The 22,874-nt window shown below is 49.1% G+C and overlaps 1 pseudogene; it reads right to left on the reverse strand.

Moving 5' to 3' along the window:
• Nucleotides 1–22,116: 22,116 nt before the first annotated feature.
• Nucleotides 22,117–22,745, reverse strand: LOC135907173 (protein max pseudogene; annotated as a pseudogene).
• Between the last annotated feature and the right edge of the window lie 129 nt (nucleotides 22,746–22,874).

Here is a 22,874-nt window from a genome sequence, read left to right on the forward strand (position 1 = left end):
CCGGATCATGAGACAGAAATAATCAGAAGAATAAGAATGGGCTGGGGTGCGTTTGGCAGGCATTCTCAGATCATGAACAGCAGGTTGCCATTATCCCTCAAGAGGAAAGTGTATAATAGCTGCGTCTTACCAGTGCTCACCTACGGGGCAGAAACCTGGAGGCTTACGAAAAGGGTTCTACTCAAATTGAGGACGACGCAACGAGCTATTGAAAGAAGAATGATAGGTGTAACGTTAAGGGATAAGAAAAGAGCAGATTGGGTGAGGGAACAAACGCGATTTAATGACATCTTAGTTGAAATCAAGAAAAAGAAATGGGCATGGGCAGGACATGTAATGAGTAGGGAGGATAACCGATGGTCATTAAGGGTTACGGACTGGATCCCAAGGGAAGGGAAGCGTAGCAGGGGACGGCAGAAAGTTAGGTGGGCGGATGAGATTAAGAAGTTTGCAGGGACGGCATGGCCACAATTAGTACATGACCGGGGTTGTTGGAGAAGTATGGGAGAGGCCTTTGCCCTGCAGTGGGCGTAACCAGGCTGATGATGATGATGATGATGAACAGCAATGGGAGCTTACTTGCTGTTTGGCTGCGATGGATAGACTGCGGTTTTTCGCTCAGTGATCCATTTGACGCTTTTGCATCAAGAAAAGGAAATACGCATGGCAAGTAGTACATGTCATGGGGGAGGGGGGCGCATGTGCCTTCCTGAAGGTGACAATAGCAGACGACACTCACACTGGAGTGATGCTTTGTGCGCATGCGCATATGCTGTCACCAATCTCGCCGTTTCTCGCCCGTTATAAGGCGTTGGCATGCATGGCGCTCAACGCTTACGCGATATTGTTATCAAAATCCGGGATGCTCTACACATACTGCAAGGCATAAAGTCCATTCCTTCCCAACCCTTGCGGGCTTCCGCAGAGGTGACTTGTCACATTCACTGTTCCTGTGCTTCGAGTTGTCGATTAATTGACGACCTGCAAAATAGTGCTGCGGCTGCAGTACAACATCTGGTTGGAAAAGAAAACATATGCCCGCTATTCCTGTCAGGGATATTTCATCACTTTTTTGGCCAGCTGAGTTGGAGTCCGCATAGATCAAGTGCTTTTGCGTTGCTGATGTAAATTCTAGGCTAATTAGAATATAAACTCTGGTTGTTCCTGACGATAGTGTTATCTTCTGTAGAGTATTGCTGATTTGGCTGCAAGAAAATTTTCTAAGACATTTACGCTCCATTCTAAAACGAGTACCATCAAAGACGCACGTCGACCATGTATATGTCCGTACGGCATTATTCACTACCGTACGCTTTCTTTGGTCGGAAAATATCTTTCTTGCTCATGGGGAGAACAATTTTACCAGTGGTCGATTTGGTCTCGCACTACGAACTGCTAGCCTGCTGGTAATGGTAGAATGACCGTTTCGGAAAGGCGATGGTCCCGAGTTCGATCCCCTGAACAAGAACGGGTTTTCCTTCAACTGCGAAGCTTGATTTTTGAGAATCCCGTGTTGTTCCTTTTGCAGCTTCATGGTGCTACAGTCCAGTGGACGACAATTTTCCACTTCCAGTAAAAAATCTAGCGGACATAAGGTTATATCACGTGTTATTTGTCCACCTTCGTGCTTCCTGTATGCGGTGTACTGCGCTTCGATCGCGAGTGCGAGCGGTGCGCTGAGGCCGCCGGTCGCAGAAACATGTCACTCCGCTCGTTCTAATAGCATGGGTCTATACCTACGGCGTCCGTCCTGTAATAATGTAGCAGTGTTTCTCTGCAAAGCAGCACGAGAATTAACGTTACATCCAGTTACATTACGCATACCTATGGCATTCTTTCCTATGTGACACACTATTTTCGGTCGCGGATGTGAGCGACAAGAGAGGTCTTTGCAGCCTATCGTAGCGTTACCCGCTATGTACGGAACCGAGTATAGAGTTCCGACACCACCTGGCTTTGAGCGTGGCTTGCCTCGGAGGACCTTGGCCAGACGCGAAAGTTGCGTATCTTGCGCATGTGCTGTAGGGAATGTGCAAACAGCCGTCGGTGTCTTGCGGCCTTTGAGCTTTAGCGGCGCTGATAGACGTGCAGAATGGAGCGACAGCTGTTTTCAATATTCATGCGGTGACCTTCAGATGTGCAGAACTAGCAAAAAGAAAGAATGTACGCGTTTATTGTTCGGTGCACGTACCGTTCTCGACGCTGAGTTTACAAGGCCTGTCACCTGGCGTGCGGCGCGGGTATAGTGCATGTTGAAAGTTGACGTCCACTCCTTTAGCATAGCGGGATAATGTCAAGTGCAAGGCGCAGACAGCGATTAAGAGACGGCACGCAGAAAAAACACGTGCCTGCGTTGCTTCTAACACTTGCTTTCCGGGTTGCGGCAATGAAACTATAGGAGCGTTTCCTCTTTCTTAGAGACATATTTTTGCTACCGGTGTTGTTACCGACCTATCGAGCGTTTGTACACCACTCAGAGTCGAGTGCTCGGCTTACGGTGACGTGGCACTAAGCCAGAAGTTACTTCAGCGCGTCCATGAGAGATAAGCTATGCATATCAAGCTTTAAAGAGGACGGAGATGACGCGTTCGTCGTTAATCTGTTTTGTTTTGCGTTAAATCAATGTTACCCACCTCAAAATTCTAGAAGAAACACTGACAGTCCTCGGAGGGATCTAAATGATTTACCTTAAAATACTTTTACCAAACAGTTTCGGTTTCGCTTCCCACGGGGTGTGCGTGTCGTGACGCAGAAGGGGGTCACATGCGGGCCAAGCATCGTGTCATTATGTTTCTAACTAGTGCACTGTGGTTATGGCAATCGCTCCGGATTGTTGGGTCTGTAGAGTTTCCTACAAAATCGCTAGAGGGAACTCTGGCGCTGCAATCGTTCAGCTACCATGGGAACGATGGGTAGCAAATGGATTAGTCGAATTTTCGTGCTTGTGAGCTCGGACGTTCTTGCGGCGTTACTTAAATAGGCTCAGTTTTTTTTTCTAATTTTCTAAGTAGTTACATTGTTGTAAATGTGCGCGCATGCACCATCATGGCGAAGTGTAGCATGTATAAATCAATATTCAGTTTACGATGACATGCTTTCAAAGCCGCAAAGTCGTTTGAAGCCAAAAGAATGAATTTTAGGCAAATCCATCGTTCGCCTGCTCGCTGAATTACATGCTTGCAGCTCCAGCAGACACTAGCGACACATTTACCTATGGTAGTACTTTTGCAGGAAACCTCATCTTAATGTATCGGTTAAGGGCCATACTGCTACTACGCGTCACACAGTTCGATGTAAAAGCATATATAGCATACGGCGGAGCGATTGGGAAAAAAATGTCAAGATGTTCTGCTCGCAAGTGAACGCGTTCTGATTCCTGACACAGACACAGCCGTGGCTCAGTAGTAGAGCGCCCGCCCCAGTTGTGGGAAGCCGAGGTCTCGATTCCCACCACCTCCGGGCACCCGCTAGTTCTTTCAAAATGGACACAAGCGTAACCCGGCGTGGCGCCTGGCATTTGCTAGGCCGTGATACGCTTATAAGAAAGGACCCTGCGCGCTTTATATCCTGTCGAAACCCTCGCGTGCGCATGATTCACTGGTAATTTACGTCTGTTAACGTTATTGTGCTTTATTATTATTTGCATGCCCCTGCTGCTTGAGCCACACAAGGGCCCGCAGTTATTGCATAAATGAATAATACAGACATACACCATACGCAACCTAACAGTACAGTGACGCAGAATATATATACGTTAAGAGTGACCGCTCCAATCGTGCCGCGGCCTAGGCGTTGTACCTGTCCGACCACCCACCAGGTGGCGGAAAGATGTCTGCCTCCACCCCAACTCGTAGGTGGTCCTCTTGTCATACGTCCACCGCATCCTGATCATCGTAGTATTTCTCAAACAACCCACACCTTTCAGTGAACGCCGGCTTGCGTCTGCGCGCTTGTTATTATGTCACTGCTACGGGAGTTGCGTCAACGCCCTATGCGCTGTGCCATCTGCCGATTGCGGTAAGTTGTTTCCGCTACTTCTTGGCAGAAAGTTGTTTCGTGCCCCTAGAGCATTGTAATAGTGTTAAAACACACCAAAAACGTGCGCCGGGCGAGGAGTGTAGCTGGCCGGGTGGTGCTGCGGTTGTTTCAGCTTCCTACAATATCTGCCGACGCCAGCTGCTTGTGCTATAGTATACGACGGAAACTAGACGATTGACTGCACAGCATGTTACGAACTTGCACCGCTGCACCACGATTACGGCTTTGTGGTCCCGTAGCGCTCGTCACCCGTTTCGTGACAGAGCGTTGGTAGCGAAGACTCCGAGCCTGGCGTCGATGAGAATAACAAAAGGGACTTTATACATTATATACAGGTTATCATACAGGACATGAACGGGTCGGCACTGGGGCCGAGTGCTCACAACAAACGCGACTGTTCTCGCACGACGACGTCCGGCGAAAACGCGTGACACATCTCACCCCAGTCGGGAGCGACACTCTCTCCCGGTGGGTCGGCGGATCCTCTTTTTCAGGCAGCGCGTTGCTGCTTTTATAATCCCCGAGGAACCATTGTCACTCAAACGGCCCAATACAAAGTCAGCACACGACGGTCGTCCGAGGGGTCCAACCAGCGACCGCGCTGGCCACCCGGTTCAAAGTTCGCGCGCGCGGTGACCTCCAGGCAAAGGGAGGTGCGGCGCCGGGCTGTCTGGCACACGCGGACACGTCCAAACATGCGGCTCGCCGAGGCTTCTCCCGCAGGATCCCGCTGCCCGACGGCTCCGCATCTTGACTTGTGAAGGGAGAATTAGGGCGCTCGCAGGATAGATTCTGCATCTTGCAGATTCGGAATCCGGGCTTGTGGTAATGGCACAACAGCATCCCCGCCCTCAGATAAGGCGCCGGGAAGACGAGCTGCCTCCACGTGGCTCGGATGCCAGGCGCGCACGTTCGTCAGGCTCGTCCAAGTTCACGTCCAGTGTCGGGACGCCAGGTAACTTCACGTGCCCAGGTCCGACTCGCCAGGACAGGAGCTCTGCTCACCACGTCGTCGCCAAGGCACCTTGACCAGCTCCGCTCGGGTCGTTCCTAAGACCTTGCTTCTCGCCACTGGTCCCGCTTGGTCGTTCTGCAGCTTGCAAAACCGACCGGCAAAAGGCAACACCCAACACGAACAAGTGCCCTCTGTCTCCCGTCAAACACCAGACAAGGCCATAATTCAAATCAACCTAGCTAAATCGCTATCCCCTTTTGCTCCCGCTGCAACAAGAGGCAGGTGTACGATCTAGCACGCAAGGCTCAAACAATCAGTTTTCAAATTAACAACACACCAAAATAGAAACAATTAATAATCAGCAATAATAATGACAAATAGAACGGTCCCCTTGAAATCACTTGGACCGAAAACATACTTCTGAGGAAGCAAATGAGGTCATTCATTTTTCCCGGCGATATTTTCGCGGAATCCGAAGCTGCTTATATTTGCGACCCTGCTTATCCGTGTAGCGGCGGTACAATAAGCCAGATTCCTTGCCAAATGAAACCCCCTTTTTTTCACTCCCCGTTTGACGCTCTTCCTCAGATCGCCTAGTGAACAATCTTCCTGTTGTTCGCGAATCCGAGTTTCCCTTTCAACTGCAGCCTGCTCCTGCCAGCTGGCGGAAACCGGAGCGAGTGTGGAGCCCGCGTCGCCTAATTGCGGCGTCGCGTCTCTATCGCGGCTAGCACTGCACGCGTCACTCCCACTCACTTCCAGGACCCGCTCGTCTAGGCCTGCGTCCGAGCTCTGCCTCTCCCGTGACTGCTCGCCACTCAAGTTACCTTGATCAGTCCGTGTGCCACACCGCCTTTCGCTCACCGACGCTAAGTCAAGTTCCCTCGGCAGCGGGCGCGCTTTGGATCGCGTGGGGGCCATGTACGCCACGTCGGCAAAGAATGATTTGCCTTGATCCCTCAGCAGCTGCTCCGAGCTATTTGAGAAGAGGTAGGAAAATTGCTCCGGGAGGGCGGCTGACACAGCGGCTTCGGTGTTAAGTTTCCCAAACTCTCCTTCAATGATAACCGTTGCGATCGGTAAACAGACACTCTCCTTCTCGGCCACTTGCCGTATCCTAACGCACTCTCCCGTAAAATCACTCGAGGAGACGAAAGACGGGTGAACAACGTCCATAGTTGCTGCAGAGTCCCGCAGTGCTCGGCACTTCTTGCCGTTTACCTTAATTTCCTGCACATAGGGCTCCAATAGACGTATGTTCTTGTGAGTTTCCTGTATCGTTGCAAAAGCAATTCTCTCTGGGCAGCTTGCAGCGATGTGCCCTTGCTTTTTGCAATTGTAGCAGGTTAACGGTTTCCGTTTTTCAAAAGAACGCGTCATTTCGTTTCGCTGTTTCGGACCATCGTCATCATTCTGAGATGCATTCTGTCCTTCCCTTACAGTTTCTTTGGGAAGGGACTCGTCTTCCCGAAACTCGCGACACGTGATTTCCTTCCGTTCGTCGGGCTTCCCGTAAAACCCATCTCTTCTATCTGCTTTTTCTATGCGCACTGCCTTGCTGTGCAAGCTGCGGCGGGTGTAATACTCTTCCGCTAACTCTGCTGCCTTGTTTAGCTTAACCTCCTTTAGCCTATCTTGCAGCCAGAGCCGGACATCCTCATCAATGCAACGGTAGAACTGCTCCAACGCGATGCATTCGACAATTTTGTCGCGGTCGTCGTAAACCTCTTCGCCCTTCAGCCATTCCACCAGGTCGGCTTTTAGACGAAACGCGAAGTCAACATTCGACTCCTTACCCTTTTTTGCATACCGGAACCTCTGCCGGAAAGCTTCGGGCGACAATTTGTACTTCCGCAGTAGCGCTTCCTTCACATCACTGTAGCTCTCAAACGCCTCTTTCGATAAGCAAGTTATTACGTCTGATGCCTCCCCCGGAAGCAACGCTAACAGATTCTGTGCCCAAAGGGATCGCTCAATGCTATTCCGTTCGCACACGTGCTCAAATTTCACGAGGTATTTGGCCATATCCTCTCCGACGACAAAGGGTGGAAGTTGATCGCGTATTCTTGGAACATTAGAAGTGAGACTAGGCGCTGGCGAGCTATTTCGGGTCTCCAACTCTTTCATTTTAAGCTCGTGCTCACGAATCTCTCTCCTTTCCTCCTTTTCCTCCTCGCGACGTTGCTGTTCTCTCCTTTCCTCCTTTTCCTCCTCGCGACGTTGCTGTTCTCTCCTTTCCTCCTTTTCCTCTTCGCGACGTTCCTGTTCTCTCCTTTCCTCCTTTTCCCGTCGTTCATTGATACCCGCCCAGGCCTCAGCGGCTTCCTCAGCCGTTACGTCCCCGGTCCTCATGACCTCAAGGATCGCATTCTTTCTTTTGGTTGAGCCCAACTCAATGCCCAACTCCTCACAAATTTCGAGAAGTTCCTTCACCTTGTAGTTCTCCATCGTTCACACTGTCCTCCTGCTGTTTACCCTTTTTGAATATACCTGCCGTACGCTACTATAACACTACTAGTAAGACATATGCAAGTATTTCACACACTGCCCCGTTTTACCCCCTCAGCATCCCCTGGTTTTCAAAACACTCTTACTAGGCTTGAAACACTCAAGGTTATCACAATGCAACACCAAATCCTTCCCTAAGCTACTATAACCTGTGTCAGAGAAAGTCTGGTGTTTGAGGTAAACTTCAGGCACTCACCGCGCCGAGGTAGCTGATGCCGGTCAATCCCGTAGCTGCCATCCAGTGTTACGACATCCAACCGGTGCCAGCAGTGTTACGAACTTGCACCGCTGCACCACGATTACGGCTTTGTGGTCCCGTAGCGCTCGTCACCCGTTTCGTGACAGAGCGTTGGTAGCGAAGACTCCGAGCCTGGCGTCGATGAGAATCACAAAAGGGACTTTATACATTATATACAGGTTATCATACAGGACATGAACGGGTCGGCACTGGGGCCGAGTGCTCACAACAAACGCGACTGTTCTCGCACGACGACGTCCGGCGAAAACGCGTGACACATCTCACCCCAGTCAGGAGCGACACTCTCTCCCGGTGGGTCGGCGGATCCTCTTTTTCAGGCAGCGCGTTGCTGCTTTTATAATCCCCGAGGAACCATTGTCACTCAAACGGCCCAATACAAAGTCAGCACACGACGGTCGTCCGAGGGGTCCAACCAGCGACCGCGCTGGCCACCCGGTTCAAAGTTCGCGCGCGCGGTGACCTCCAGGCAAAGGGAGGTGCGGCGCCGGGCTGTCTGGCACACGCGGACACGTCCAAACATGCGGCTCGCCGAGGCTTCTCCCGCAGGATCCCGCTGCCCGACGGCTCCGCATCTTGACTTGTGAAGGGAGAATTAGGGCGCTCGCAGGATAGATTCTGCATCTTGCAGATTCGGAATCCGGGCTTGTGGTAATGGCACAACAAGCAACAGACGGCGCGCCTGTTTGCACTCTATGCTTTCTCGCAGCTGACAGGCAAAGCTTTGCGCCGTCTACGTCATCGTTAGAATGCGTACGGCCGCGGCCGGCGTGGAGCACGTGGTGGCCCAAACATGACATGCACAGTTGTGCTATACGGGTGAACATCCGTATGTTATTTTTATTTTTGTATTTATTTAGTACTGCCCGCCTGTTTTGGAGGCCCTAGGCAGGAGTGGGATATACATAAAGGGTTAACAACCTAGTAACATGTGAAACACAAGAAAGAAAAAGAAAGGGTGGAAACAAGCAAAGCGTCATCTTGTTACAATGCAAAAAAGAAGAAACAACAATAAACAACAATATCAAAGGATTCTGCAATACAGCACATGTTTGCACAATGGCTTACACACGCACAAAAAAAAATAAGGGTGCCCTTAACATGATATGATCGATATCACATAGTATATGGAATAGGACAGAGATCGTGGGGAACGTTTTGGATCGTAGATTAATGAGAGCGTGCACAAAGGACGATAAGGTTGAGCTTTGAAGAACATTTTCAGGCAGAGCGTTCCACTCATGGATGGTTCGGGGGAAAAACGACTGCTTAAAGTGGTATGAATATTTGAATGAATATTTGATGTTTGATGGCGCAAGGGCCAGGTGTGGCCAAAGAGCGCCATTCTAATGTTAATGAGTTCGTAGTGGACTGATGGGTTCTGTGATCCTAATGTGCCGTGGTTGTAAAGGGGCCTAAAAGAGTTGATGCAAATTCCATAACATGTACGAGTAAAAAAATTATGGGAATGACTATTGACGTGTACTATGAACATTAATATGCATTCAGAAAGAATGATGCAATATATAAGATATGTGATTGTCTAGATGTATAAAATTGTCTAGAGCACTACTGCCTCACCGGGACCCTTGAAACCCAAGGGCCTAGAGGCATGTGCTATACAAAGAATCTGTCCTAGCGATATGCTCTGGAAAGAGGATGCGCTACTAAATGAATGGGCTTGTAACATGTAGCACAACATCTTTTAAGAAAGCGAGGACTGCTTTCGTCTTAATAAGCGGTTCTTCACCAAGAAACATAGCCGGATGCAGGGGAATACAATGGCGGTATGCAAAAGCGAAATGTTTTCTCCTGTCTCTTTCGGCTTCCCGGCACTCAAGAAAGACATGGAGGACGGTCAGCCGGTCGCCACATCTACCACAGGTTGGAGGCTCGTTACCGGACAAGAGAAAGTTGTGAATGCCAAATGTGTGTCCTATTCTCAGTTTAGTGAATGGGACATCTGTTTTTCGTATTTTCGTAGTTGAGGGCCAGGAGCCTAACTTCGGCTTAATTAGGTGAAGCTTATTACTTGTTTCTGTGTCCCACAAGCGTTGCCAGTGGCTTCGGAGTTTGTTTCTTAGGAAAGGCTTCATGTGTGTGGCCGGGACAGCAGCAGAACGATTACCTTGCGATGCTATTGATTTGGCGATCTCGTCGGCAAGCACATTTTCCTCGATTCCTCTATGACCGGGAACCCAACATATTACTACATGCCTATGTGATAAGTAGATGTTACATAAGAGTGAGTAGAGTTCATTGAAGACAGGATTCGTATGCTTTTGAGAAGAGATGAGTGCTTTCACAAGACTTAACGAGTCTGTTAATATGATGGCTTTGTCAAGTTTCAGTTTCTTTATATGTTTTACTGCACACAGTACTGCGTAGACTTCTGCAGTGAAGATACTTGTTATGGGGTTCAACACGTCAGATTCAGTAAAAGAGGGACCAACAGCAGCGTAGGATACGCAAGCATGTGATTTTGATGCGTCAGTGTAAAACTCGGAGCAGGAGTACTTCAATTGAAGCTCCCGGAAATGCATGGTAACGGTTGTGAAACACGTATGTTCCTTATTAGAGCGCACTTTCAGAAAATAGTTAAAGCTGATGTATGTTCTCCGAAAATGAGGTGACCACTCATCGGACTCGACATACAGACTTTCAACAGGGCTTGTTCTAAATGCGCCAGTGGCCAGGCGGATTCTCAGATGGTGAACGGGGTCTAGCATCTTTAGTGCGCTCGGGGTGGCAGAGTGATATACTACGGCAGCATAGTCTATTCGTGATCGAACTAGGCTCCTGTAAAGATTCAACAGGCACTTCCTGTCGCTACCCCACGTTGTGTGGGATAGGATTTTAAGTAGGTTCATTGTTTTTAGACATCTTAGGTGTGGAATGAAAGTAAGCTTGGAGTCACGTATAACACCTAGAATTTTGTGCTCTTTGTTAAAAGGAATTAGTTGTCCGCCCAGTTCTAGAAAAGGATCTGGGACCAGGCCTCTTTTTCTTGTGAAGAGAACACAGGAACTTTTGTGGGGGTTAATTTTAAATCCATTTTGGTCTGCCCACATGGACACCTTGTTTGGGGCCTGCTATACCTATCTCTCGCAGACTGTGAGGTTGCAGGATTTGAAACCTATTTGTATATCGCTTACATAGAGGGAATAAAAGATAGCTGGTGGTAATGATGACCGAAGCGTGTTCATCTTTGCGACAAAGAGCGTGCAGCTGAGTACTCCACCCTGGAATACCCCAGTTTCCTGTATATGAATGTACGCGACAGTGCAGGACCTATTTTCACCAGAAATGTAGGGTTCTCTAGGTAGCTCTCTATGATAGCTAACATATTGCCGCGGATGCCCAGCGCCGAAAGATCGCGCAGGATTCCGTACCGCCAGGTTGTGTCGTATGCTTTTTCCATATCCAAAAATACAGATTGAAAAGATTGTTTGTGCACGAAGACATCGCGAATGCTCGCTTCGATGCGCACGAGATGGTCGGTTGTAGATCGCCCTTCCCTAAAACCACATTGAAATGGGTCAAGCATTTTACTGGACTCTAGGAGATGTCTTAGACGGCGATTGATCATTTTTTCGAAAAGCTTACAGAGGCAGGTTGTAAGCGCTATGGGACGGTAGCTAGTAAGCAATGAAGTGCCTTTACCATGCTTCAAAACAGGGATCACAATAGCCTCCTTCCACTATGATGGGAAATAACCAGCAGCCCAGATAGTATTGAGAAGTGTAAGTAGCATTGATTTGTGTGTCGGAGGGCAGGTGCTTAAGCATATCATACATGATTCTATCGGGGCCCGGTGCAGAGCTCCGACATACTGACAAGGAGGCTTTAAGTTCAGCAATGGTAAAAGGACAATTATAAGGATCGTTTGGGATGCATTTCCCATTCAGTGGCTTAAGTTCTTCTATTGCTTTACGTTTAAGAAAGTTCCCCGAATAGTGAGTGGAGCTAGACACGCGCTCGAAGTGTTCACCGAGAGCGTCTGCCTGGTCTTCCAACGTGTTTCCTTCGTTATCAACAAGGGGCAATGGCTGAAATTGATGTCCCTTTAGCCTCCTCAGCCCGTTCCATACTTTTGCCTCCTGTGTAGCTGGGAGAGATTCCTGTCTGGTATTAACTCCTATACACAGGAGGCAAAAGTATGGAAGGGGCTGAGGAGGCTAAAGGGTCAACAATTTCAGCCATTGCCCCTTGTTGATAACGATGGAAACACGTTGGAAGACCAGGCTGATGCTCTCGGTGAACACTTCGAGCGCGTGTCTAGCTCCACTCACTATTCGGAGAACTTTCTTAAACATAAAGCAATAGAAGAACTTAGGCCACTGAATGGAAAATGCATCCCAAACGATCCTTATAATTGTCCTTTTGCCATTGCTGAACTTAAAGCCTCCGTGTCAGTATGTCGGAGCTCTGCACCGGGCCCCGATAGAATCATGTATGATATGCTTAAGCACCTGCACTCCGACATACAAATCACGCTACTTACACTTCTGAATATTATCTGGGCTGCTGGTTATGGGCACTGCACTTCGCACAGGTTTGGCGGCCTCGGCAGCTCTGCGAACTGTGGCCGAAATGTTGGCATTTGAAACATCTGAGCGGATTGGGCACATATGGCCTAACACGTAGCTTGATGTACCCTGCCTCGATTGACTCGGGCAGGACACTTGATCCGAAGGTGATTATCAAGTGCTTGGTTTGGATTTCTTTGCGATTTCGCCTCATCTTAATTCTTTTGACATTTATTACATTCTGTTCACAGCATCCCTCCAAGAGTTCAGCCTCAGTGAGCTCCAGCAAGTCATCGTCCGACACAACGCCGCGGGTGGTGTTCATAGTACGGTGCGGGGTTACTGTTAGTTGGTTATCCCCAAATGACACTAGCTTAGGCAGTTTCTCGCATTGCTTCTTATCGTGGAGCTCCAGGAGGAGATCACCGCTTGCCATCCTGGTCGCCTTATAACCGGTTCCAAAAACATCAGTCAGAGTTTTCGATACAAGAAAAGGTGAAATGGTGCGCACTGGTTAGCCTGGTTATTCCGAGTGAACTACATGGAAACGTGGGAAGTTGCGGACTTGGCGTCCGAAAAACTGAAAGACTTCATCGATGCGCCCTCTTTTCTGAGGGCGATCAAGGAGTTGAGGAAAGGAGCTATACATAAAAATATGTGATATTTCGGCAGTAACGCCAGCCACCCACGGTGGAGTCCTACAAGGGGACGCTGCAGGACCTGTGAAACACGGCCTGCAAACGCCAGCTGTACATTACCACTATAACCAAATATGAAATAACCTAGGTTGGCTATTGACACAAGGTTAACCCTTGCTGCCTGGAAAAATTGGAAGTAAAAGGAAGCCAGAAGAAGACAGGAAAGGTGGAAAGTAAGGAAAAGGCGAAGGTTGTAGGGAGAGAGAGACAGGAAAAGGCAACTACCGATTTCTCGCGGGTGGGTCAGACCGGGGGTGCCGTCTATGTGAAGCAGAGGCCAAAGAGGTGTGTTGCCTCCGCCGGGGGGCCTTAAAGGTCCAAACACTCAGCATCGGCTCAACCTCCAGGATCCCCCTTTCCCCAGACACGGCTAAGCCGCGCACGGCTACACGCGGGAGGGTCCAACCCTCGTGTGCTCGGGTACGTGGTGTCGCAACACACCAAACGCCTGCTGACGCAGACGCCGCTGCGGGGTTAAATAAAGTGGTATGGTGCGAATACTCGTCTACCCTGAATGAATGTGATGAACCTGGAATGTTTGACAGTCGCCGGTGGCAGATAGCACACTTCTTGTCCTTGAACTGAATTATTCCAACAGGTGAACAACACTACCACGAGAAATCGAAACACATATTCAGATAATTAAAAATGTTCACAAATTAACTTGCTAATTAATTAATTATGGTACGTATTCCAATTTACGAATTCTAGCCAATGAGTTTGTAAGCCGTACCTATTTCAATTGAATTCCAGGATGACACCAGTTTCGAGATCTTTCCCAAAGTGTGGGACAAAATACTCGTACATGGGCGCCTCAGTTACTATTGTGTTTCAATGCAAAAAAAGCGTTTTGTAAAAAAAAATACAAGTGGTACAGCAGTGCATATTTATCGCGAGTTTCATAGCGCATATCTACAAGCAGGTGTCATTCTGGAATTTCATCTCAAATAAATACGCCCTACAAGCTCAACGGCTACGGTTTGTGAACGGCAATATGTACTGCAAATTAATTAATTAAGAATGTAATAGTGCATTATTTAATTTGTTGAATATGTGTTTACATTTCCCGTACAAGTAATGTCCGCCTCCGAATAATCCAGCTCAGGGAGCAGAATTATGTCATCGGCAACAGACGATGTTTAAAAATTCTGGGAAACTTAAAAGTGATCTGCCCGTGTATATGTGGAACGTGCACTAAACGCTTTTGTAGACATAAAGGCTGGCTTGGAGTGATCTTGAAAGCGAAACGTTTCCTAAATATATTTGGTTCGGCTAGACGGAGAAACAACTCATGCGTTACTCTGCTTCGCCTTCAAGAGTGGAACGCGACAGCGTTCCCGTCGACCCGCCAAGGGGTGTAAGACAATGGGCTACAGGGCAGCGACTACGCGCCCCGCATTGGACGCGGTGAGCGTCGAGCAAAGCAGCGTTCGGCGCGGCAACGAAATGTGCGCCTGAGCAAGAGACGCACGCCTTAGAAACAGCTCGTTTCTAAGGCAACACCGCATTCACTAGAGGCGCTTTTGTACCGCTTTGAAGCATCGTACTCGTGGCTCAGTGGTAGCGTCTCCGTCCCACACTCCGGAGACCCTGGTTCGATTCCCACCCAGCCCGTCTTGCAAGAGTTGAGCCAAAGCCACTTCTGCTCTGTCGTGACGTCACGGTGTCACGTGGTTTCAAGGCGACACCGCCGCGCCTGAGGAGCTGGGTTGAGCTCTCGTAATATGCTTCGCATAAAAATGTGATTGCCCCGCTCGCTAGGTGGTATGATCTGTGGCTGCTGTCAGTATGGAAAGCTTGTGCGTCTGGCACACATCTTGACACCAATTCTATTAAGGCCCCCGTCTTTGGCGCAAGGGCGTTTGCATTACTCGCAACGCTGAAGTTCTTGAATCTGGCTCAGAACACCTTCGGTTCGAAGCGTTCAATCTGTAATATATTGCTCACTTTCTGCCTAACATCGCACGCGTATTTCGTGAAGCGCGGTTTATGATGTGCAAAGCGCACGCGGCACCGTTTGGTACGAACGTGTTCATATACAGTGGCCAATGTTTTGTACAGAAGGTTTTCTTAGTCGACTTCACATGGATTTTACGTATCTGGGATCTGGGTATCTTGTAACCGCTTCTAGAAAAAAAAAACATTTTGTAGGGGACTTCTAAATGTCTTGCGAGCACGCTAATAGTAATGAATGATACCTTGTCATGCCGAGAATACGTAGCAGCAGTCGTCGAATAAGAATACATAAAAAGACGAGTGCGACTAGCCTAAAACGGTGTTCGATCAAAGTCAGTGTGTCTCTGTAGCTTTTTACCATACCACCGTCAACTGCCATCTGACTTAACTGCTACACCTTCCGCCAGATGGCGTGGAGTGCCAGACATGGATTTATGGACACTTGCAGAGATTTACAGACGCTTGAGATTATGTGTGGCAAGAGAGCGACAAACCGGAATTGTGATCTTAATGAAGAGACGAGTAATTACGGGGATGTCAAGAAAACACAAAGTTCTACCTGTAGTCAAGCAATATAATTACCTCGGCCTATGGGGAACCAGCGCTGGAGTTTTCACGGCGCCTGCAGCGCCACCCTGGCGGTCAGAACGTGCACAATACAGCCTCCCCCGCGGAAGAAAATTGCGTTGCGTGCCCTTAAAGTCGAAGGAAAACAAAAGGGCGCCGACGATACTGTTGCGTATACAAGTGCCACAACTAAGTCGGGATGAGGGAGGATGTATCCTTCTGCGTTTTTCCATCTAAACCCTACGAACAAGAACGGAGGCGGCGTTGGATCCAAGCAGTCAGGCGAGCGGAGTAAGCTCCCGTCTTGTGGCCCTGTCAAGCGTTGTCGGGCTGGTTTCTAAGTCAAACTTCGCGTCTATCCTTGGTTTATTCGATAGTGAAGACTGTCAGCCATGGCAGACAGTACCAAACGGCAGAATCTGCAGTCGGTATTTCGTCGGAAACAAAATGAGCAATAGCATTCACCATCCGTCATATGTACCATTTTTCCTTCGCAATGCCACCGCCAAGCCCCTTCCAACGCCACCGCACCAAGTGAACGATACGAAAGGTAAAAATTATCCATTCATTGCCAAGAATTATGTGGGAGGGAAGCTGCCTTGTAATACGAGTTGTATGCGCATAGTGCCGGCGCACGCGCGACTAAGCCACCTATGTGTTTATAAAAATGCGCATGCGGATGAGGACTCGGCGCTGAGATGCATCCGGCAAATTTATCTAATTAGTGCTAAATGTAGCCAGGATTGTTACGGATCAAGCAGCGGAGCACTCAAACCTTTGCTTGCCCGAGTCAGCTGATGCGATAAAGCTTTCTTCTCCGTTGACTGCTGTGGTGAAGTAACATCAGAATTTTTTATGTCTAGCCAGAGAAATATGGAAAGTCTTCAGGCCAACTAATACTTACGAAACCATAGCGCAGCACGACCGGAGCCATAACTGCTAGATTTGCGAAGCAGGCAGCCACGCAAGCATGGCATCGATACACGACGCAACCGTTAAAGAAACACACGTGCTCGCCGCGACGCACTGTGAAAAATATATAAAGCTTAAAAAGCTTCTTTCGTAATTTCTTCACTTGATGGCGATAGCTTCTTTACAAACATTGTCCACTTGAAGCGGCGCGAAAACGGAAACATACGAACTATAATATGGCTGCGTATGTGTGTGTGTCGTCTGGTTGTGTGGCTGGAATATGCCGCGTTTCGTCGCCAGGGCGGCGTGCAACGCTCTCTTTCGACGCGCCGCCTATCCAGCGCTGGTTTCCCATACCTGAACGAAGGAAAGACTTACTGAAACATCCAACAACCAAGATAATGTCAAAATAAATGGGAAGCGGAATGCAGCAATAATGAAGCGTAGAACACTTTGGTGCCCCAATAAATATGAAGTAGTGCCTGTTATTTGGAAAAGAGCAATGGTTCCATCGCTAACGTTCTCAAATGCCATTTTGTGTTTCAAATCGGATATCTTGTCAAGGCTGGAAGTTGACCAAAGATCGGTAGGCTGGTTGGCTTTGGCAGCTCACGGCAAAACCACAAGTGAGGCAGTGCCGGTTGACATGAATTTTGCATTGTTTGAAGTCAGAGAAGCGCCGAGCAAAATTAGTTGTGAAGAAAGACTCGGGAACATGCATCAAAATAAGTGAGCGCCTAAAGTGCACAAGCATCTGCACCTGAAAAGCGTGGACACAGAATGGAGAAAGAGGTCAAGGAAGTTGGCGACCAAGCACAGGGTAACTGAAAGTGTAAATAGACAACCAGGAGTCATCATAAGTGAAAGAAGCAGAGACAATGGCCAATGTTTTGTACAGAAGGGTTTCTTAGTCGACTTCACATGGATCTTACATATCTGGGATCTGGGTATCTTGTAACCACTTCTAGAAAAAAAGATTTTATAGGGGACTTCTAGATGTCTTGTGAGCCCATCCCAATGGAATGCGGAGGGATTCACCCACTGAGACCCGTAGGTAACGTACACTTTCCAGAAGCGCTTGAATTCAAAGTGGAAGGAACCAACGGCCGTTCAGCAGTCGAGATCAGAATCAAATTTGAAGTGCGTGCCATGGTGACGGTCAGTAGCAGCAGCGTTGTGGACACGCCCCGCACCACCGTAGCCTTCGCAGTTCAGGGCATTGAAGAAGGAGCGGAAGCATCGTGAAGGCTGTGTTTGTTTGCCAATAACTCCGCTTCTGCCTACCCGTCAAAGTATTTTCTGCGGCTAAGTATTTCCGAAATACCATATTTTAACTTCAAAGGCATTTCTCCACTTCGACAAAATGTAGTTCAGGGCCCCTTTAAAGGGGGAATCACAAATCTAAGTCTTATTGCTACGTCTCCTTTTGTTTATCCGCGAAAATAATTTATATTGTAAACTTTGTGCGCTACTTTAGAGCCTTAAGTCATTACCGCTAGAAAGGAAACTTAGGGGTCCTATTGCTATAAATCATAAAAAGCCAACAAAGACACCAAAGACAACATAGGGGGAATTACTTGTGGTTGCTAAACGAGTTAAAGAAATGACAAATAAATGTAAATGAAAGTGCATGAAAGAACAACCTGCCGCAAGTGGGATACGAACCCACGTCTTCGCATTACGCTTGCGATACTCTTACCAATCGACCTACCGCGGCTCCATTTTCCCATTCATTTCCTGGGGTACTTATGTTTCAGTGTCAGAACTGGTGTTACAGAATGGGTTCCAAGAGAAGGTAAGCGCAGTCGAGGACGGCAGACGACTAGGTGGGGCAATGAAATTAGTAAATTCGCAGGCGCTATTTGGAATCCATTGGCGCCGGACAGGGGTGATTGGAGATCGCAGGGAGAGGACTTCGTCCCGCAGTGTCCATCGTAAAGCACGCTCTTTCGGCACTGCTAGACTATTGCAATGCGACGCACTTGAGAGCGCGGCTCTGAGCCCCGCACTCACATTTTTTTTTTCGCCTTGCTTCATCTTTTTCTTCCCATTCCCCCTTCCCCGTGCAGTGCTGTTGAGATGTCCTCCTGTGAGAGACAGTTACGGCGCTGCACTCATCTCTTCCGTTTCCTTTCCTAAAATCACTTCACACACACACACACACACACACACACACGTAAAATAGACTGATGATGATGATTTAGGTGTCGTCCCACCTTCGTCGTCGTCATCGCGCTGTCACGCCATCTACCGAAACATGTCAACGATAATTTGTGCCGTCATCGCCAAACATCGTTACTGACTTCCGCGGGAGCGGTGGCGCAGGCTAACAGTCTCAAGGCTGTTAATGAAGAAAGAGAGTACGATGTACGTTCAATAAGCACAGTATATTGCACTGACGTTTTGGCTGGTGGACCAGCATTTGTGAAAGGCTGGTCCACCATATATATATAGGCGGCCAGGTGCGTCTCAGTTAGTGAACCGCGAGAGCTTCACGAGACGCCGCCAGTCCACAGCGTTCTTGCGATAAAGTGACCAGGTCACTCTACTTGCGACAAGCCGCGACTGCAGTCTTGCCGCGTGTACAGCGTAGAGGTGTCACAGGGCGCGTTTGTCGCGGCCGCCGCAGCTGCAATAAAATGGGGCAGCGCACACACGACGGCGCGTAGTAAAACAGAGTCGAGTTGGCGAGGTTACAAGCTGTGCGCTGAGTGCCGGAGCGCGTATACCAGATTCCGCGCATTGCAGTACGAAAAAAAAAAAAGAAAAGAGGTCATACGCGGTTGTTTGGTCGGCAATTCTCCGCGCATGAAGAGCGCGAGAAAAAGTGGATCAATGACGCCAGCTCTTCGCATTGCTTGAGCAGGTGTGGCTTGGTTATGCACTGCAAAGGAAACGGCCTCGGGAAAGAACCCTCTGATCATTAACGCGAGCATCTCTGATTTAATGAAATGAAATTATGGTGTTTTGCGTGCCCGAGCTACGATCTCGTCATGAGGCACGCCGTAGTGTTGGACGCCGGATTAGTTTTGACCAGATGGCGTTCTTTAATGTGCATTTGCATCTTTGCATCTAATGTGCATGTAATGCATGTTGCATCTAATGTGCATGTGCATCTTTAATGTGCAGCTTTACATCGCGCGTGTAGTACTAAGTACTGCATCCGGATATCTTGGTTCAGTCCGTTTCCGCTGACCGTGCTCTGAAAAGAAAGCGACTCGCGTGCCAAACTTCCTTGTCGTCGTCTTGTGTTCCAGCTCTAAACCAAGAAATGACGCATGCTGCCTTTTATTCAGTGTAGGCGGGATACATTTATCCAGAAAGTTTGTGCTCAATACATAAAGTTAGCAAGTAAAAAATTGCTGGTCTGTTGCCTGTAGGCAAGACTCAGTCCATAAATGGTTAAAGCCGTGACTCATGTGACGTATAACTCTTTTTGTGGCAATCTTGTCAACACAGCGCCGAGATATTGAATACCCGGGCGAAAAATGTTCTGCAGCCTCAATTTTGTCCCTTTTCATCTGGTTTGGATGCTTTGCGATAACCGCGCAATCTTTGAACACAAATCGACAGCGAAAATTCCGGCAGCGAATTCCTAAGTGGTCTTGCACTGCCTATTGGACGGCCTAATTGCGTTCGTGGAGTATATCGTTGAGGCACCTGAACTGTTTGATCCACAAATGCGTTTGCCGCACGAAAGAGGGATTGCGTACACATAATTCTTAGCGAATGTCACGCGTATGATTCATGGCGTTTTCCTGTACACACATGCGCCTTACCTTCGCAGTTCTTGCCTGCCAGGTAATGCGTTACTAGATTGTCAGGCATTGAAAATAAAGAAAAATAAATACTTTTCACTGCAGCGCGTTCGCCCTTTGTTTCAGACGACGACAGATATAATAGAACGGGATTGCAGCCGTTTTTAAGTGCGCTTTTTTCCTGCCATTGATGTATGTCGGCTTAGCGTTGCGCTTAGCATGTTTAGTTGGTTGCAGTAAGGATTCTGCGAGAGAAGCTACAAGTGGGTCCGAGTAACCAGCTTGCGTAAGCGTCCCACCTGTGCTTCTAAACTACCGCACACAGGGGGGGGGGGGGAAGCAAGACTCATGCGGGGCTTTCGCGAGGCATAGTGTTGCTACACCCTGTCTTACGAGTTTCGGGCAGCTCGACGAGTAGGATGTAACGGGCTTGTTAGCGCGTGGCTAGCATTTCCAAGAAACGTGCGATTCCGAGATGAACAACCGCGGCTCCAGACAACGTATGGAACCATATGTGAACGTATCGTCATGTGGCGAAGAGGACGTGGGCCATACGGGCAGGTTCACGAATTTATAGAGATAGTAAGGGAGCAGAGAAATAAAAATTGGCGCTCAAAAGTCTGAAATGGCCCAGGACAATGTCTCGCGGGCCTTTAGAACTCATGAAGTGAATTAGAGCACTGGCTGCCTTTAGCGTATACGCGTCCAACGTGACCATTGTCCTAATATCTTTTGTTCTGACAGTGACAGGCTCTCTACTGTCTCTAACCAGGTACATGTCAGCATCTGGCTTTCAGTACTATAACGTGGGCAGGTGCACAAAAGGAGCTCAATTGTTTTATATAGACCGCAAGTGCTTTCATGTGAGCTTTCCTACAAGAAGGCAAAAAAGGCAAGGACAATCGAGTTCGAACCTGAATTTATTCAAGTATTGTTTTGTAATACAGACGGAGGGCCGGAACGCTAAGCTTTGTGCGGGACGTGCTGTTGTAGCATGTGTACTAAGAAGAACACATGTCTGGAAAGTTCACCAAAGTTTGAAGCAGTGAAATAAATGCAGTTCGAGTTCACCAGGCCACATCGAATCGCGTCACACCTAATTAAGGAGCGCAGAAGCACATCTACCACGTTCCCGAGGCGCGGCACGTCCAAACAAGTTGGCGTCCCTCACCTCGTGCGCCGCATGTGGAGCTGTTGTCCTACTGCTTGACTCTTCCCGAAAGTGTAGCGGGAGCCTGGCACTGTTCCAAGTAACGTGGGTCCCGAGCAAAGCTGCTTCACGGCTCTGAAAGGTCGCTCGAAGACAACCCGTCTTCCCCCATCCGCCTATTGTGACGGTACTTGCAAGCCGCGAGGCAACGATGGCCGTAATGCACCGTGAAGCCCTGGGAGCAATCCCCCCCCCCCCCCGTCCGCCTTTGTGGCGGCAGTTGCAGACCAGGAAGGCAAGACCGCAGACAAGTAATCCCTCGGGCAATTGGAGCCCAAGGAGCGACGCTCTGCGCCGGGTGTGGCTTACATTCGCACGGGCGCCTACCATTGGCCGAAAATGACGCCACCTGAGCGAACTCGCCGATTGGCCGAACGGGCCGTGACTTCGAGATACCGAAGGGGTTAAAAGCCGGAGACCGGGAGCAGCAAGAGAGCATTCCTTCATTCATCTCTTTCGAGCTTCTTGCCACGGGCCGCAGCGTCCGAGTTGCCGCCGGCACGTAATGACTTTAGGACTGTTGATTTCTTTGTACTCTCAGTGTAAATAATGTGAATAAACCTCCAGTTTTCATCTCAAAGTCCTCCTCAACCTCGGCCAACTCCCGCACTCAACTGCAAGGTCCAAAATCTGGGGGATAGCAATTGGGATTGTCCTCCAGATCCAACAACGGTCATTAACAGCACGAGAAATCGAGTACATACGCTTTTTGAAGCATCAATCAGACAGTTGAAACTGTATTACTCTTTATTCACGACGATGACCATGTTTAGCAGCCGGGCTTTTCTTTTTTGCAGCGGTCGCTTAGATCCCTTCAGGCAGCATGGAAGCCTCGGAGGTGACGCCAGCCTGGGAGGCGGAGTTCCCTTCCTCAATGGTAGCGACGACCGAGGTGCTAGGCGAGCAGTCGCCACCGCCGTTGGCCATCTCCATCTCCTCCAGGGCCCGGATCTGTTCCTCGAGGTGCTTCCTCTCTCGCTTGAGCTCCTTGATGGTGTGCAGCCGCTCCCTGTTCTTTCGCTGCATGAGCTGTATGTAGTCGGCGGCCCGCTTCAGGATCTGGGCTCGCGTAGCCCTCTCCCACTGCAGAGACGGCACGGCGTCGCGCAGGCAGCCGAACGTGAACTTGATGTGGTCGCGCCGCCTCCGCTCGAGGGCGCTGTGGTGGGCCCTCCTCTCGGCCTCGACGTCCACGTCGCGTTCCTCGTCGTTCATCTTGCCGGGTGACGCAGATCGCAAGCTGCAGCAGTGGAACTCGGAGACGACGTTGCCGTAGAACGAACGTGGGACAACAGCGCGAGCGGTGAAAGCGCGTGGGCAGCCTGGCAGCCGGAGGAAGAAGTCGAAGTATAGTCAGATTCCGCTCACTTAATGAGGGTTAATCTTAACATCGTAAATAGTACTAACAGTCACTGCGTCGGTTTTGGGTTTTAGCTGCAGGGACGTTTTGATGTCGTTTGCGGTTACATACAATCAACTAAACAGAT

Source organism: Dermacentor albipictus, chromosome 4, assembly GCF_038994185.2.
Source record: "Dermacentor albipictus isolate Rhodes 1998 colony chromosome 4, USDA_Dalb.pri_finalv2, whole genome shotgun sequence".
Classification (NCBI taxonomy): Eukaryota; Metazoa; Arthropoda; class Arachnida; order Ixodida; family Ixodidae; genus Dermacentor; species Dermacentor albipictus.